The sequence below is a fragment of the Dasypus novemcinctus genome, chromosome 24 (genome assembly GCF_030445035.2).
Source record: "Dasypus novemcinctus isolate mDasNov1 chromosome 24, mDasNov1.1.hap2, whole genome shotgun sequence".
Taxonomy (NCBI): Eukaryota; Metazoa; Chordata; class Mammalia; order Cingulata; family Dasypodidae; genus Dasypus; species Dasypus novemcinctus.
This window is the reverse complement of record NC_080696.1, coordinates 15,772,141-15,789,332: the sequence shown is the minus strand read 5'-3', so window position 1 is coordinate 15,789,332 and position 17,192 is coordinate 15,772,141. Positions and strand designations below refer to the sequence as shown.

The 17,192-nt window shown below is 40.9% G+C and overlaps 1 protein-coding gene across 1 annotated transcript in view; it reads right to left on the bottom strand.

Moving 5' to 3' along the window:
- Positions 1-17,192, bottom strand: part of PCSK2 (proprotein convertase subtilisin/kexin type 2) — a 282,361-nt gene that overhangs the window by 240,730 nt on the left and 24,439 nt on the right. The gene's annotated exons all lie outside the window — the stretch shown is intronic.

Here is a 17,192-nt window from a genome sequence, read left to right as displayed (position 1 = left end):
AGTGCTGATGCTCCATACACCATCTCATTGCTCCAGAGCTGTGTTGCCACCTGGCCCTGTCTGCTCAGTTGGGTTGTCTATCCTGTGTCTTGGACTTCTTTGGGGATCCCTTGGTGCCCTCATTAGGCTGAGCACAGTGCAACCATCCACACCTAGGATGGACCTGTTGGATAACTGGCCAGATTTCCATCTATCTTCCTAACCCAAGGAGCTTTGGAATCAGGTGTGAGTATCACAATCAGAAAGCCACAATTGGAGCTCAGCCTTATAAGAAGCTTGGAGAGCCTGAAGAGGACTGCGGTTTGCTCTATGACTCAAGATAACCTGATGGGAAGAGGCTTGACCTGGAGGTCAGGAGACTCGGATGTGGCCGGGATTCATTGCCATCTCATGGTGTGACCTGGAGCAAATGACTTCCCCTTGGAGCCCATTGTCCCTTCTGTATGAAAATAGAGCCTCAAAGCGCTCTACCAGTTCTTTGCCCTTCTTCCAAATGCCTTCGTATTTGTGAAGGCATGTTGTTTGCAGTTCTTATCATGATTAATGAATTGAATTGAATATTATAAGCAAAATCACGGGCATATATGGACTTTTCTGGTTTTCATCAGTTTCCCAAAGAGGTCCCTGAACTCCTCTACTCCAACTACTTGCTTTTGACACTTTTAGATGTGTGTTTCAACACCCAGCGTTTGGAAGAAAGGGAAAGGAGATATGATTCTTTGAAAATAAGTTTTTATCAACAAAGTTAGGGCCATTTTGAGATTTTTAGAGCAAGTTAGGCCTCAGTTTGGCTCACATATTTAAGTAAATGTTCTCATTATTATTTTTAAAATAAAAGGGACATATAGAAAATTTGGAAAATGGAAAAAATGCGAAGTGAAAATCACTCATATTTTCTTTTTTTGAAGTATTGGATTTAGAGGGTTATCTTTTTTTGTTCCAGGCCCACCTGAGTTTATTTTTTGTTCTCTTTGCTTACATACACACACACAGAATACATATTATAATACAACTTTACATTCTATCTCCTTAATTTTAATAGTTGAATAATATTTCATTATGTGGAATATATCATGATTTCTTTAGAACTTCATTTTTGATGTGTATTAAGATTGCTTCCGTTTTTTTTTTTTTTGCATTTCGAAATGCTTTTTGCAAGGGGGAGAATTCCCTGGATGGAAGTAAGAATCACTAAAAATCCATTCTTCCATAAAAGCAATGAGAACCCTGGAAAAATTGTGAAAATCAACTTTTTCAGAACTCTGGAAATTAATAAAAGTCTTGCAACAACTTTATGAGTGTTTATTTGAGAAAAACGGTTGAATATGATAGAGAAGAGCAAGGTTTATGGCATTTTAACTGCCCTAATCTCGTTCCCACTCCCCAGTTCTGCAGTATCAGTGAAAACCAGCAGTTTAGCAGACACTGGAGGTTGCACATTGGGCTTGGAGCTTCTCAGAAAGCCCCGTCCCTAGAGAATTCCCTGGGAGACACCTGGAAAAGGACCATTTATAGCACTTGTTATTTGACCTAACCCAGAATTTGTTTGCTTGGTGGGAAAAGCCCTATCCCCAGGGTGTTTGTCAAAACATCCTAGCTGCCTGAGGCTGCAAAACCAATTGGGGCAAACCAGGGAGCTGTGGGGCAGGAGACAAACAAAGAGGGCTTTGAAAAGCTCCCATGTGTTCCTGGGGACCTAGGAGGTGACATGCTGGGGAAAGTACAGGACCAGGAAATGCCTAAGAGGTAATTGCTCACCTCTGGATGACCTTGAGGCTTTGTGCAAGCAGAAAGTGAAGGACAAGACATAGCTGTAAACCACCTGCATTGAAGTCACACCCCAATAACTTGATTCCCCGTGAAGGAATAAAGAGCATCAGGAATGGTAAACAGATAAGTCAATAGAAGAGACAGGATCCATGTAATTTTGTTTGCAACTCCTTTGTGCTAGCTTATCCAGTATAAAAGACAATTGCATAGCAATAATTATAAAACTGCATTTATGTGCTTATGATATATAAAAGTGTTATTTGTATGACAATGATAGCACAACAGAGAGGGAAGGGGACATAGCTGTAACAGAGCAATTTGTATGTTGACATTAAGTTGGTATTACTTTGAACTAGATTGCTTTAATATGTTAATTGTAATCCTCAGGGCAATCACTAAAAAATAACTAAAATATATATACACACACACACTAAAATAAACACTAAGAAACAAACTAAAACTCACTCAGAAAGTAATAGAAAATCTGAATAGATGTATAACAAGTAAAGGGATTGAATTAGTCACTTAAAAACTTCGCACAAAATAAAACCTAGGCCCAGATGGCTTTGCTGGTGACTTCTACCAAGTGTTTAAAGAATTAATATAAAATCTTCACAAACTTTTCCAAAATATGAAAGAGGAAAGAATACTTCTCAACTCATTCTATGACACTGATACTACTTGATACCAAAGCCAGACGTAGATATCTCAAGAAAATAAAATGCAGACCAATATCCCTGATGACTCAAAAACCTTGTCAAAACCTAACAAATTGAATCCAGCAGCATATAAAAGGATTATACACATGTCCAAGTGGGATTTACCCCAGGAATGCAAAGTTGATTTACCACCTGAAAATCAATTAATGTAATATACAATGCCAAAAAATAAAGTACAAAAACCACATAATCATCTCAATAGATGCAGAAAAAGCATTTGAGAAAGTACAGCCCCTTTCCATGATAAAAACATTCAATAACCTAGGAGTACAAGGGAACTACCTCACCGTGATAAATACCATCTATGAAAAACATACAGCTAGCATCATACTTAATGGTGCAAAGCTGAATGCTTTCCCTCTAAGATCCCTCTAAGATCAGGAACAAGACAGGGATGTCTGCTCTCATCACTTCTATTCAAAATTGTACTGGTGGGTCTAGCCAGAGCAATTAGGCAAGAAAAAGGGGTAAAAGACATCCAAACAGGAAAGGAAGAAGTAAAACTATTTCTATTCACAGATGCCATGATCTTGTATTTAAAAATTCCTAAGGAATTCACACAAAAAACTTCAAGAATGAATAAATGTGTTCGCACAGTGAGAGGATATAAGATTAATATACAAAAATAATTATACTAATATACACTAGCAATGTACAAACCCAAAATGGAATTAAGAGCACAATTCCACTTATAATAATTCAAATGAATAAAATACTGGGGAATAAATTTAACAAAAGCAGCTCAAGACTTTTAAACTGAAAAGAACAAAACGTAACTGAAAGAAGTTAAAGATCTAAATAAATAGATATCTCATGTTCTTGAATTTTTAAGATGGTAATACTCCCCAAATTGAATGATAAATTCCATGCATTTCCTCTCAAAATGCCAGATACTTTTTTCACTGATCGGAAAATTCACATGGAAATGTAAGGAACCCAGAAAAACCAAAAAAATCTTGAAAAAGAATAAAATTGGAAGACTCACACTCTGACTTCAAAACTTACTACAAAGCAATAATAATCAAGTTAGTCTGGTGCTGGTGTAAGACAGACATATAGTTCAATGGGAGAGCTGAGAGTCCAGAAATAACTTAAAATAATCAATTTATAGTCAATTGATTTTTTTTTTCACAAGGGTGCTAAGAAAATTGAGTGGGAAAGAATAGTCTTTTCAACAAATGGGGCTAGGATAACAGGATATCTACATACCAGAGAATGAAGTTAGACCTTTCCCTCACAACTAATGCAAAAATTAACTCAAAGTGAATTACAGCTCTAAATGCAAGAGAAAGAACTATACAACTTAGGAGAAAACATAGTAGTCAACATTCGTGGCTTTGGGTTAGGCAATGATATCTTACATATGACACCAAAAGTAACATTGATAAAAGGAAAAGATAGTAAATTGGACTCCATCAAAGGTATAAAATGTTTGTGCTTCAGAGGAGATTATAAAGAAAATGAAAAGAAAACCTACAGAATGCAATAAAATATTTTCAAATTATACTCTGAAAAAGGATTTGAATGTGGAATATATAAAGAATTTTTACAACTCAACAATAAAAAGTCAAATAACCCAATTTAAAAAATTAATAAAGGATTTGAATGGATATTTCTTCAAAGAAGTTATACAAATGGCTAAAAAGCTCACGAAAAGATGCTCAACATCATTTGTCGTTAGGGAAATGCAAATCAAAACCACAATGAAATCTATCACACTCACTAGGATGGCTAATATGAAAAACAAACAATTGTTGGCGAGGATTTGGAGAAATTAGAATCCTCTTACATTGCTGATGGGATTGTAAAATGGCACAGTTACTTTGTGAAACACTTTGGCAGTTCCTCAAAATGTTAACCACAGTCTTACCTTAGGACCCAGAAATTCCACTTTTGGGTATGCTCTCAAGCAAATGAAAACATCTGTGCAAAAACTCACACATAAGTGTTCATAGCAGCATTATTCATAATAGACCCAAAAATGGAAACAACCCAAATGTTCATTAACTGGTGAATGGATAAACAAAATGTAGTACAGAATATACACAGTGGAATATTATTTGGAAATAAAAAAGACATGTTACCGTACAGATGAACCTTGAAAATGTAGTGCTAAGTGAAAGATGCTGGAGACATATTGTATGGTTTTATTTATATGAAATGTCCAATTTAGGCAAATCCATACACATGGAAGGTAGATTAGTGGTTGCCTGATGCTGGGAGGAGGCAGGGCTGGGAGTGATTGGTAATGGTTCAGGGTTTCTAGTGGTGAGGAAAATATTCTAAAATTAGTAGTGGTGGTACACAATTTTGTGAGTATACTAAAAATCACTGAGCTGTACATTCTTAAGGGGCTGGACTTTATGGCATGTGAATAATATCTCAATAAACTGCAATTTAAAAATGCTGTGATGAACAGTCTTGTAAATTTCACTGAAAGCATGGTTTCTTGTTGGATAGGTCCTAGGATTCTGATGACTCATAAATTAGGAACATTTAGAATTTTGACAAATACTTCCCCATTTTTTCCCCTAGAAGGTTGTATATTCATGGAACCACCAAAAGTGGGAAAAGAATAAGAATATCCATTTCTCCCTACCCTCAACAACACTGGATTATATTAGCATTTTAATTATTGCCAATTTGATAAGTCAAAACATGGCATCTGATTTGGATTTCTGTAATTATTTTGAAAGGTTGGGCAATTATTTTTCCATCTATCTATTGGTCATTTTAATTTCTTCTCTTTGAATTGCTTATGGGTGTCTTTGGTTCATCTTTCTATTGGAATGTCTGTATTTCCAAAGATCTGTGAGGATTTCTGATGAGGTTCATTTAGATACTTAACTGGGTGAAATGTTCAAGAAACTTAAAGTTCTGAGAGGCTGGTTTATCTTAGGCATAGGCAGCATTTCCTCTGCCAATCCAATGATTCTAATGCTATTTCCAACTTTATGCCATCTCTCCCAATTTGATCAATGATTTACATAAGAATTGGCTAGTAGTAAAGACATAAGAAATAATTCCTTTCATTGGATTAGTCATTCCACACACACTTGTTAAGTGTCTGTCATAAACTAGGCACTGTGTTTGGGACTGCAAGAATAAATACCTACAAATAGCTCAGAATCAACCAGAGGAGGCAGGTTTGTACCAGCAGCATATTAATTAATGGTCCTCTGTTGTGCAGTGGTAAGAGCATGAGCTCTGGAGCAAGAATGCCTGGGCTCACACTTTGTCTCTACCACTTAGTGGCTCTATGCTCTTTGGCAAGTTATTTAACCTTTGTCGACCTTGGTTTCCTCACTTGTAGTGTGGGGTGCCCCTTTTCACATTATTGTTGTGGGAATTAAATAACATGTGAAAAGTTCTTGGAATAATGCCTGGCACATCGTGAGCACTCAGTAAGTGTTAGTTAATGCCGCCATTGTTAAAGTACAATGTGCTATAACAGAGTTATAAAGAAGGCACTGTAGGAGCCTCGAGGAGAGATTATTTCAGTCAGAGCGATACCTGGAGAAGGCTCCAGGGAGGAACTGGGGGAAGGGAAGGGCATTCAAACAAAGGGGATATTTTCATGTTTACCAAAGTTCCTATTTTCCTAGTGTTTCAATTTTTAAGTGTGAGACTCTTTTAAAACATAGCCCTAAATTCTTGATATCCTTCCCATCAAGATATGAGGTTTATAATCTCAACCCTTGAATCTGGTGAATGTGATGGCTTTGACCAAAAGACTATGGTCAAAGCAGTTTCACGTGACTTCTAATGCTAGGTCATAAAAGGCCAAGTAACACCTCCTTGTTCACTGGAACACTTGTTCTTGAAGCCTTGACCTACCATTTAAGAAGTTCAACCACTTGCAGGCTGCCTTGCCATGGGGAAGCCCGAGTCATGGTGGGTGGCACGTGTAATGCTTTGGCTGACTGAGTTCAGCCTCCGAGTCATCCCATTTCAGGTCCTAAGTATAGAATTGAAGAAGCCACCAGATGATTCCAAATTTTAGTCATTCTAGTCATCCTTCAGCTGTTGTGTCTTCCCAACCAAGTCCCAGACACCATGGAGTATAGACCAGCCACCCCTTCCGAACTCTGTCTGAAATTCTAATCCCCAAATCCCTGAACATAATAAAATGGTTACTTATTTAACATGCCACTAAATCTTAAAGGCTTGGGGGTGGTTTGTTACTCAGCACTGGATAGCGATGAACACACAGTTAACTAAAAAAAGAGAAAGGTATAAAAAGTTTTAATCCCTCAGCTTTCAGGGTTGTGCTAACTAAAATGCTATAATAATATTAGTTGTGTTTGTCAGTTGGCTCTGAGAAGGATATTCCTAGCACAAGGGCCTGGGACTGGATGAAAGTCAAGGGCACAGCCAGCTTGGCTAAGAGTCTGGTGTGTGAATGAAAATCGTTTGCAACACTGCAGTTTTTGTGATTTAGTTCCTGTTCATTAAAATCCACATTCTCTGGGGCAAATGTAGCATAAATATTTCATGTGCATTTTCCAGGCTCAATGGTTCCTGAATGTTTTCTCTACTTTACCCTGCTGACTTATTCAGGGTAATGTTGAAATTTGTTCAAAAAAAGGGAAGGGGGAGAAAAGAAAATGTAATTTTGCTGTTCTTTGCTCATCAAAGAACTGCCAGGTGGTATGAACTTGGAGTTTTATTTCCTCTTGTCGGGGGCACTAGAAGTCTGAAAAAGTGTAACTAGAAAGAAAGTTTGGGGTTATTAAGTGCCAGTGGGCACTGGAGGGACATATATTACTATTTCTCTGACTTTGTTTTACTGATATTTTTAAAAATTAAATTTTGAAAATGAACTCTCTTCCTTCCAGTAGACTTCCAATTAAGGTAGAAAAAACTTATGAAAATGGAATATCACCATTTAACAAGCACCTTAATAATAATTATAGCTAGCAAGCATCATCAGTGGATGCTAAAATTAGCAGATGCAATATGCTGAGAAACAAAGAGGACATGCTATCTTTACAAGAGAAACCTGGCAGACACCACCTTAATCAAATGATCTAAGTTAACCTCACCAGTGATGGGACATATCACAATCATGTGCCTCACGATATGATGAACTGAGGACACAACAACACTTCTGCGGCATTCTTGCAAAAAATACATAACTTGTATTCAATCTGGAAGAAATAGTAGACACCATAACTGGCCAGTACTGTTCAAAAGTATCCAGTTCATGAAAGTCAAGGAAGGACTGTGGAACTTTTCCAAATTGGAGGCAACTAAAAGGGACATGACAAGCTAAATGAAATGTATATCCTGGACTGGGTCCTGGATTAGAGAAAAGGACATTAGTGGGACAACTAAAAAGATGTGAATTAGGTCTGTATCTTTGTTACTAGCATTGGAGCAATGCTACTTTGTACTATGGTTACATAAAATGTTAACTTTGGGAAGCTGGGGTGAAGGTTCTACAGGAACTCTTGTTATTTTTGCAGATTTTTTTTCTGGTCTAACATTATTTCAAAATTATAAGTTAAAAATGTAAAAGCATTTTCAAAAGTAAATTTGAATGCCCAACTGAGGGCCATCTATTTGCTCGCCTCAAGGCACAGGCTAAGCCACTTCCTATTGTCTCACTCTGAGGTCCCTTCCTGTGGCTTTCCTACTTGAAGGCAATTGAGTTTGTACCGCCTGGGTTGGTCTACCTGTGTCATTTTACAGAGAAATACATGGTGGCTTCGGGAGGTCAGGAGCTGTCCAGCTGGGAGGAAACAATCCAGTAAATCCAGCCCCTTCCCACCACATTACTTTGGTTTCAGCTCCTCTCGAGGTCCACCCCGCTTTGCAACCACAGTACGAATCCATGAGATTGCAGGCTGGAATTCCGATGGAGGCCTGAGTGTGACTCTGGGGCAGCCAGGCTGGGTGTGGCATCCCCACTGCAGGGACCTTGGGACTCAATGCCAGGAATTTTTGCTCAGAAGTCCTGGCTTGGCTATGGAAGAAACGGAAATGCTTGTTTCTCATGGAGCTGAAATTGAAAACTACCTTACTTTTGGGCAATACAAAATTAACTGTATTTTGTTAAATATAACTGGCAAATTAACTGATCACAGACCTAATGAAAGACTAACCTGCAGGCACTGGTTATTTTTCTGGGTCTTTTTTGCCTTCTGCCTTTGGAGTGTAGACTGCACATCCATTATCCTCGGAGCCTGAGAAGCAGCTGTCTGTGATCACTGCCAAGCAAGAGCAGCCCCAGAGGGGAGGAAAGACAGATGCTGTGTCACACACAGTAGGATAAGGTCCGTGCTGCCTACACGGACTGTAAGGAAGTAACGCTGATGCAGTTATCAGCTTCCTAAGTGGAATGTTAACCTTACAAGTAACTAAGACTATCGAAAACACTCTTCGGTCCCCAAATACACATGTGAGTGCCCCAGGAAGAAATCTCTCATACCTCTAACATGTAGTGCATTTGAAGTATTTTCTTCATTTAAACACACACACACAAGCACATGCACATCCTTCTTTTATCTTATCACCATTTTTTTTTCTCTTAAGGCAAAATATGCATACTTTCAGAAGGAAAGAAAAAAAAAGAAACAGAAGAAGAATTCACAGCAAATTGTCAGTTGGAAGGTTCAGGCTGGGCATCCGTATAATGATGTTGCTAACTCAACTTGCAGAGTTCTTAGAAATCCTCATTATGCCGCAGAAATTTTATGGATCCCAGCAACGCTTCTCATTTTCCCTCTTCCTTTCCTCTTGCTTCCTTTTCCTCCTGATAGCTACGGCTCCAAATTAAAGAGCCTCTCTAAACGCGCACATTCTCTATGCCCAACAACAGAGAATCCCAAGGCACTGGCAACTGATGGTGTACAGATAAAGAGCATGTTCAATTCTCATGGAGCCCATCACCTACTTTTTTTTAGACCTGGACTCTTCCCCCTTAGGCAATCCATGGATGCTCCAGAGCATCTGAGAACGTGGCCTCCGCCCTCAATTTTGCACATCTGTGTGTTTATTTGTTCTCGGGGAAGTCCCTTGCGTATCAGATCCTCCCCTAGGTCTGAGCCCCGAAGAAAGCCCACAGCTTTTCCTCTGGCTGACCCCTGCCCATTTGTACTTTCTGGTGGTTGTCATGACTATCATCCAGGTTGACTATGGAGTCAGGTTTGGCAGAACACTGGACATAACCGCACACATCGAGATTTTTAGAATTTTATTTTTAAGAGGAGCTGCTGTCAAGAGGTTTAAAGAACAAAACCTGGGAAACCAGATAACACATCAAGGACTGAAAACTGGCTCAGCTAATTGCTTTTCTGTTCATTGAGGGGCCTGCATTTTCTTGTTATTTCCCAGAGACCCATTTTGGTTTCCCTGCATTGCACGCAAGCTCTTCCCGGCAGGCAACTGCATCCTGCAACGAGGCTGGGAGTCCCAGGCTCTGCCCTAAAGGTCCTTAGAAGCCAATAAGGAAAAGGACAAACAGGAAAATGACATTGTGCAAGCGACAGAGCCATAGAGCTTTCCAGGAACAAAGAAGGATAGAAATAGAGATCTTGACTGTGAATTAGGCCGGGGAAAGTAGGAAGAGGAGAGAAGGAGGAGGGAAGGGAGAGGGGGAGGGCTTGCACGTGAGAGGCAGGGATGGCATGATAGTACTCAAAGGCTGCTCCTTACCTCAAAAACGTTCCCACGCAGCCCTGTCCTAAATTTTACTTAGTAATCGAGAAAATGTGGCATTGGTGTGGAAAAAGTGGCCATGGTGGCTGCTGGGTGTGGGGAATGGGAGGAAGAGATGAGATGTGGAGGCGTTTTCGGGACTTGGAGTTGTCCTGGGTGGTGCTGCAGGGACAATTACCAGACATTGTAGATCCTCCCATGGCCCACTGGATGGAACGTGGGAGAGTGTGGGCTCTGATGTGGACCGTTGACCATGAGATGCAGCGTTGCCCAGAGATGTACTCACCAAATGCAATGGATGTGTCATGATGATGGGGGAGAGTGTTGCTGTGGGGGGAGTGGTGGGGTGGGGGCGGTGGGGGGTGAATGGGGACCTCATATTTTTTGAATGTAATATTTTTAAAAAATGAATTAAAAAAAATAAAATTATTTGTGAATTGAAAGCTGACTCCCATGCAAGTGCGATTGCCTGTGGGCGGGCTGACCCCCTATGCCAAGGCCCACGAATGGCTCCGCTGAGCTTTGCTGAGAGGATGGAGGTCTCCGGCATCAGAAAGGAAAATGGGCAGGAGGGCAGGCCCCTGAGGCCTCGTCCTGGCTACAGCCAGCCGCAGCTGGCCTGAAAAATCTCTTCTCCACAGTTTCTAAATGCTCACCAGTACTGACTCACATTTCTTTCCTCAACAAAAGCTCCTCTCTGTTAAAGCCGAGCCCCAGGACCCCATTTCTCAGCTTTCTGAATCCTCTCACTTCTTCCGGTCTTGCTCTGAAGACAGAGATGCACAAAAAGTGGGTCTGGAGAGAGACAGGTGACGGCCAACTCCTCTCCTGCTCAAGGACGGCTCACTTCCCTGAGGCCTCCACGGGGCCAGTACGAACCGCCTCTGCGCCAGGCCATCTGGTGACTCGCAGAGACCCTCAGGGTGGAGCGAGGCTGGCCCTGAAGGGCAGGACTCCGGGGGCCTCGTTAAGCCTGCTCAGCACTGAGGAGAGGCCTCGGTGGCGCGGAGGATGTTAGGTATCGCCATGATCTTCCATGCTACAAACCACCAAACATCTTAGTAGCTTCCAACAGCAGCGGTTTACTTGGTGCACAACTTTGTGGGCCAGCGGCTGAGGCTCGGTTGGGGGCTGTTGGAGCAGCCTGGGCTGCCACCCGTGTCTGGGGTCAGCTCCAGTTCCCCATGTGGCTCTGCCTCTGCGGGCGGCTCGGCGGTTGGCTGGGCCGGCTCCTTCCTTCGGCACGGCCTCGTCCTCTGTGGGCTAGCCTGGGGATGAGGCAGGGCTCCAAGAGTGACCTCAGCCGTGCCACAGACTAAATAGAAACAGGCAAGGTCTCTGAAATCCTAGCGTCGAAACTGGCACAGAAGCACACACTTTGGCTAAATTCTTTTGCATAACACAAGTCAGAGGCTAGCCCAGATTCCAAGTAGGGGAGGGCTACAAAGTTCCAGCGCAACTATAGGGAGGGCCATAACTGAGGACATCAATAAAATCAACCTACCACACTCGGTCAAAGTGGACCACAGTCTCCTCACAGACCAGTGTGAAGGTGCTGGCTGATGCTTTGGAACATTCTGATTAGCATCTCTCCTGGGAGGCAGGACACCAGCACCAGCATTCGCAGATATTTAAATGGGATAATTGCTTCCTGAGGGAAGACATGCTCAATGCGAGTGCCACAGACTGTTCTGTGGCCAGATCCGGGCAGAAAACAGGTCAAAGGAGATATCCATTTTGTAAATTCACATGGCTCACAACGCTCCAGGCTTTTCACCAATGTGATCCCATTTTCTAATCCTAACATGTGGATGCCTTCATCTCCACAGATGTTCAGAGAAGTTCATTTGAACCCAGGTCTGGCTGATTCCGAAGCCTACGTTCTGTGTCCTATTTTTCACTCTCCCTGAAATGTCTTTTTTTTTGCATAAGCCATCTCCATGCAGATCTGTCACAGGATGGGGTCATCATTTTACTGACATCTTCCCAGGGGCAATTATTGATTTCTCTGGATTGTATGCAAGGCAAGCTGACCTCAGCAAGAATTCTGAAGCTTCACGAACAGACAGGTCTGAATGTCAACTTTAGAGCCAAGGATTGGAGGAGAGCATCTTCCAGTGTGGTTTTATCTCTTAACAACCAAAGAACAAGTGAATATGTTTAAACTAATATGCGTATTAAATATCTGCTATCTGTTTCCATGATGAACTAGGACACATTGTTTTTTTCCAAGCACACCTCTATATCAGCTTTGAAGCCCACTGCTGCTGTCCAGGACGTAGGTGAGGATAGGCTGATCAACAGCCCAGGGTGATGGGGGAACAGACCAAATTCCTCAGTTTTACTTTGAAAACTTCCTCTTCCATGGGACAGGGCAGATCCAACTGGCTTGTGTAGTACAGAGACGGGATGATCCTCTGCATTTATGAGCCCACTCCTACAATGGGAATCCTGAACCTCTCTATTCTTTTCAGATTAGACCTTTACATTCTCATTTTAAGTTTGTGACTTACTATCAGGGGCTGGTAGTGTGTAATTATGTCATTGCTGTAATCCTCTGTCTTTTCTTGTTCTCATTGCCAACCACCATATGGAATATCCCCAGTCAATCCCAGCCAAGCCTTACCAACCCATTAGTCAAGTGGACCATGCACACTTTACAGTGAGGAAATGCCTTTTACTTAGGAGGAAGCTTCGTACACAAGGCTGATTCTGCATGTAGTAATGGAGATTAGAAGACTCTTAAACTTATAAAACAAAATCGAGCCACTGACATGTTGCCTAAATCTTTACCTTTCAAAGAATATTCTGGTACGCTGAAAAGAACACTGTTTCAGGAGACAGACATGGAAGCAGCTGGACTTCAAGCTCTATAAGTATAATGTTTGTTTAGGTCGCAAGTGTCTGTAGAGAGTATGCTTTTCTTAAGTATTTGTTCAGTGAATACAAAATAATTAGAAGGTAGAATTGGGAAAGAGTCGCTAAGTAGCTGTATGACTCGTTGTGCCCGAATAAACTTCTCTGTGTGTGATTTCTTTGGACATTAGTAAGACATTTAATATTTTGGGGGTCAAGCAGGCAACATAATTATGTGAATCAGGGAGTGATTGGAAGTGGTGGAGCTTGGGTAAATTGGAAAGAGCATGCCCTTCCCAAAGATAAACAAGTTTGAAAAGATTGAAAACTGGCCAAACAAAACTTGATTTATAATCCAAAGGGTGATGTCTTATGCATCTTCTTGCTCTGAATAGCCTAGGACTCAATTAAACACTTTGCAGAGGACACATTGTAGGCGGGTTTGAACTCAGAAAGTCATGAGATTGAATGGGGAGTAGAAATACTCTCAGGTGTTCCAGGAAAACAATTTCCAATTAATTACATGGCTGAGACGATCTGCTATTTTTGTCTGTAGTTGGGGTCTGTGGTTGGGCCGAAGCTCTCTGGAGCAGCTGTGGAAGACAAGTGAGAATAGCAGCTCCCAAATATCAGCTCTGGGGTTGAAGTCATCTCTACATGATAAAGAAGAAGAAGGGAGTGAAAAGAAGATGCTTAACCTGTGAAATGACTTGCTGGCATCCTACCAAGCAAACTATTTCTTCAAAACCTGGAAAAACCCAGAGAAAGGCTGTCCTAGACCAAGTCGATATTAAGTATAATTTATTATTGGGACTTTATCAATGCTGAATTAATTTCCACGCAGAAAAAAAGACTGGAATAAAAGGAATTTGGTTTTGAAATATATGTATATCTTAAACTTTGTGTATCTGAGGGCAATGATTTCAAGGACAAGTTAAATTGAAATATCAGCCTCAGTCTCATTGGAAAGAGGCTATAGACAGTGTAAGAAAGGTTGGGGAGGAAGAAAGGTTATTGCCCTTGCAAAGAGGGAATGCTGCAGTGCTGTGCAGTTCTTTAAAAATGATGTTACATTTCTGTTCATTGACCCAGGAAGAACTTCACAATTGATTATAAACAAACTGTCATGTGTAAGTAGCATTCCCACCTGGAAAGTTCTTCATCTGAAGATCACAGAAATCCTATTCACAGGTGGTGAGATTTAGGATGATTTAATTTTCTTCTGGTCACCTCTCTATTATTTTCTACAATGAGCTTTTTATACTTTTAAAAACAGACTTATACAATGTAGGTAATTTCATTTCTTAAAAATAAAAGCCAGTGTACTCTGTAGCATCTAAGCCTTTTCCTGCTGGAGATGACCTTCAATAGTATCCAGCACTATGCCTGGCTTTGAAGAGGTTGTCAGGGTGAGAATTTATCATCTTGGTTGGCTCCTGAATTCTTCTTGGGGAGGGAAATGTCTTTATTTGGGAGTGTATTGTGATGGCTGGTAGGGCCCTGAGGCCATGAATTCCTAGAGAGCAAAAAATATCTGCTCTGCCTGGGAGGAATTTGCCTTGGCTCAGGATGGAAAGCAAAGGAAACCAAGGGGCAGAAAAAAGAAAGTGGAGAGGGACCAGCAAGATGTGTGAAGCTGAGCGTAGACGGGCAAAGATGCGCCAAGTGTGCAGTGACTGAAGAATGTCTCAAAGCATGCCTGGTGCCTAATTTAAAGTATTTTTTGCCTTTGCAACAAAACGCCCTCTCTGATCCTCTGCCCTCTTCTATAAAGTACATTACAGTCACAAAGGCCTTGGGTGAGTGGTTAGGGATTTGTAGGTGTGAGGAAGTCAAAGAAGAAGCCAAGTTTCGGATCTGAGTTACCATCGTGAGAAACAGAGACTGCATGCATTGAGTGGAGACATAATTTATTAATTGTAAAGTTTTAGAGGAAGCAGTAACCTGGATCCTACCCTCAGAATTTATAGGACTATTGGAAAGGGATGGGGACTTCTACAGGGCACATAATGGGGGTTTGAATGGTTTTTATCTAGATCCCAAGGGTCCAGGTATTTCTAGTTGGCATCTGGATTATACAGAGATAAGAAATTGAGGTTCAGAAAGGTAAATAATTTGGTCAAGGTTACACTGCTAAAGAGCGATGGAGGTGGAAACAAAACCCATTGCTGAGGAGTTTAAATTCCCCTAATTTTAGAAGGAGAGACCTGAATGTTAGTTTTGAATCAATGAACATTTTTTTTGTAATTTTTTAAAGATAATTTGAGAGTTATAGAAGTTTCAAGAATAGTGCTAAGGACCCTCACAGATCTCCTTCATCCGGTTCCCCCAGTTGTTGACATTTTAATACATTTGCTTTAACATTTTCTCTTTCTTTCTCTCTAGAAAGTAATTTTTCTAAAGTGTTTGAGAGTAAGTTGTAGATGGTGTGTGCATCTCTAAAAATAAGGCAGTGCAAGTATCAAAATCAGGAAATTAATATTGGTGTAATATTATTTTCTAATTTAAAGGCCTCATTTTTATTTTGCCAATTGTCTCAATAATATCCTTTATAACAACAACAACAATCTGATCTAAAGTCCAATCCAGGATCCCATGCTGCATGTAGTTGTCATTTCTTTTTATTCTCTTTAAACTGCAAAGATTCCTTAGACCACCAGTCTTTGTTTTTGTGACCTTAACAATTTTGAAAAATACAGGGCATTTATTTTGTGGAATGGCAATCAATTGGGGGATTTTTCTCAAGTTTCCTCATTATTCAATTGAAGTTATACATTTTGGCAGAGATATCACATGCATGCTAGTGTGTCCTTCTTGATGAAATGTACAGATTTTTAAAAAATGACTTCTTTAAGTTCAGACTGACTGAGGCTCATCTACTAAACGGTGAATGCACAAACAGCAAATGAGACACAGTTTTGGGCATCCTTAGGCTCCTGATCACATGTTTCTGAGCATCCAAGTGTAAGGATGTTGAGTAACTTAAATATACAGCCTATTCAAATAAACAGCAGTGACATCATCAACATGGCAATATAAGACACCCCCTGAAAAAGCCTCCCAAGAGATTTAGAGAATAAAAGGACAAATCCCACTTGCTTAGAACTCTGGAGGAGGGTAGAGACTGGAGCAGGACTCCACAAACACTGACTTGAAGAAACAGAAAAATCTCAGGTAAGAGAATTCCATCCTGGACCACCAGTTGGTCCCCATTTCTCTCCGCCTCATCTACCCACAGAACTTGGAAGCCACACAGAGGCAGCACAGTTTGGGACCCTCCCGTTGTGAACAGAGACTGTAGAGCAACTTACAGCAGTGAGTTAAAACTCCATGCATATCCAGGCACAGGGGCCTAAGTCCAAAGAGACCAAGGGCAGAACACAAGCCTCTGAGGAGTGCTGCATACAAAAGGGCCCCAGTGGTGGTGGGGCAGAAAGAGATCACAATAGAGAGGCTGGTGGGAATGGTTGTGTTCTCACTCAATTCAGTTTTTGTCAGTGGACCACCTAAAGGCAAAATGGACTTTTCTGAAGTGGCCCACCTCCCTGGATTGACCCCATCTGGCTTCCCAGGGCAGGACACCTTAATGGAGAAGAGAACAGAGGAAGAAAAGCCCCACTGAAAAAAAAAAAGGATGGGGGTGTTTAAGGTAAACTGCTATATGATAGGATGGTTACCAGAACTGAAAAGTGTAAGGAAAATGGGACACTGAGTGAGGGAAAAATTTTAAACAAACCTTAGGCTGGGGAGAAAAGTCTGCACAAAACAGGCAGAATAGATCAAGATTCCTGGAGAAGGAACAGAGGAAAAAAAAAAGTTCTGTAGTGGAGGTTGAACAATTGCACAAAAAGTACAATCTTAAAAACTGCGCTACATATCTAGGGTAAGAATCAGCTGAAGAACTGAGAAAATCTTAACAGTTAAACGCAGAGACTGTTCTAAAGGTCTAGAATAAGTTAGACAAAGCATTGAAAAAGATCATCAACACAAAGCCAATCAAAAATAAAACTCTAGACAAGAGGAAGAAATAGGTCTTCATAGTCAGCTCATCAAGATAATCATATGCCTATACATCAGCAAGAAATTGCAAACCTACAAATAAACAGAAAGATATGATTCAGCCAAGGGAAAAATTGAAAACTTCAGAGGAGACTCAGAAGTTGGAACAACTAATCAAAGATGTCC